The sequence below is a fragment of the Ptychodera flava genome, chromosome 22, assembly GCF_041260155.1.
Source record: "Ptychodera flava strain L36383 chromosome 22, AS_Pfla_20210202, whole genome shotgun sequence".
In the NCBI taxonomy this organism is placed as follows: domain Eukaryota; kingdom Metazoa; phylum Hemichordata; class Enteropneusta; family Ptychoderidae; genus Ptychodera; species Ptychodera flava.
Genome location: NC_091949.1, coordinates 7,580,045 through 7,582,234, shown reverse-complemented (window position 1 = coordinate 7,582,234; position 2,190 = coordinate 7,580,045).

Genomic DNA, 2,190 nt, shown 5'->3' with positions numbered 1-2,190 from the left:
ACATGTCGATTTTTACTCATCGCTTACACACATATTTCCGTTTCTTCAACGGAAAAGCGCACACTGGTAAAGCCGTGACCTATGACACTTGTGAGGTCATCTTGAAGTCAGGCGACCATGGAAAATGTAAGGTAGGACGTTTATCATCTGCAAAAAGGAACACTGTGACCTTGACGTTACAGTAACAAGGGCAACGCAGGTCTGAGGTATAACAGTTACCCCGAGAAATGCTGAAATGTGTATCTAAAGAAAAGTGGTTCTTGATTTCATGATAAAAGAGAACTTCAAAAGTTAGAAAATGTAAATGAAGTAAAATCTCATAGAGTTATTTATTGCGGTAAACAAATACCCACCAATCAGAGACGAGACGACCAGATGGACTATGCAAATCTCAAATATCTTATTTTACATCTGAGCGCCATTATATTCATTGGATATAACGTGTATTTGTTTTTGAGTATTGAAAATAGAGGATGTAATAACCCCCTCAACGACAGGAGAACAAGTAGTGGCCCAACATAATGTCAACTCAATGCTTGGAGGACTCGTCTTATTGTTATTTGTTATGATTTTATATCCGTTTGGAGTCTTTTTCTTGTCGTTATATTCGCTTAAAGCATTACTATATATTTTATTTATTGTAATGTACAGCGTGTTTTTTCCCTTGATACATGTTGTGTGTCTTCACCTTCATGAAAAGATGAAAAGAGGTTTTCAAAACTTATGAAGTTATCAAAATTAATAACTAATGATCAACAACAACAACAACAACAACAACAACAACAATAATAATAAAAATAATAATAATATAATTTTTCACTTTACCTTGAATAAGTGTACATAACACGTATCATTCAGGAACCGAATGACACGTAAAACCGAAATATTGTTTCAAGAAGTCACCGGCGCTATTTTTCGCTTTTAATTAATGACCTGGAAAAGTGCTATATAGACATGGATGTTTTGTCTAAGCACCGTCATCCGGTGACCTTTCCGGTTCCCTAAAACAGTCATCAGTCTAAAGCAGAATTGGTCGCAAATATTTAAATTTATAACCAGGAGAATATCCTACGACTTTCGGTAAGTAAACAATTTTCATCATGTGATTGTCTGAGTTTCTACACAAAATGAAACCGCGACAGGCAATTTGGGATTTGTTTAATAACCACTGCGTTCCAGGCTCGAGTAGAAAACTGAAAGTTGAAGTTAGATCAGCAACAGAGAACAGACTTTGCGCCGATATTTTTTATATATTTTTTCACATCAGAGAGAGCCATTGTCTTTCATTTATAACTTTTTGTACTCTGTTCAGCACTGATCTCCACAAGGTTCATAGGTTAACGAGAGAGAGAGAGAGAGAGAGAGAGAGAGAGAGAGAGAGAGAGAGAGAGAGAGAGAGAGAGAGAGAGAGAGAGAGAGAGAGAGAGAGAGAGAGAGAGAACAGACAGACAGATAGACAGACAGACAATGTATGTGTTCAAAGGATCAACCGTTCACGGCGAAAAGCAGTTTATGTGAACAAGGGTCCTATCTCCGTATTTTGAAAAACCTCATAGACAACCCTTTATGATCCTTTTATGTTTGAAATTGATTCACTTTACCAGTAAAAGAATCGTGACCTTTTAAAAAGGACAAAAATTTAGACAGTACACAAAATTCCATTTATAACATTTTAATGTACACATAGAAAACTTTTTTGAAAAACGTTTTTAATTTACATTTCACGTAAACTGAAATATGATTCTTGCCTGATCATAAAATCAGATTGCAGTTTGCTGAACGTGACAAATGTCAAGGTAAACAAACATTTGTAAAAGAGATAAGAAAGTTATTAGTTTGATATATTGTGTCTGGTAAATTTCCTGATGTGATCCTGTGATCTCACTGAATCGTATCCGCATGTCTTGTGTCAATATATAATCGGCCATACTTCTAGAACAGAAAAGAGTTGAAATGGCTAACGTATGTGGTGACTGCAAATCCTCGACGAATCGACAACTTACTATTATGTAACCTCCTGATACGCTAGTCGTCCATCACGGGAACACCCCTTCCCCCCTCTCTCGTATAAAATGAAATAGCAAAGTCTTTGGTCCGAACAGTCCTAGAGCTAAATAAAACATTGCTCTTCACGGAATGTCTCGTACACGACATTACGTTGCACCATAGACAGTAGAGGGGGGAAGACCC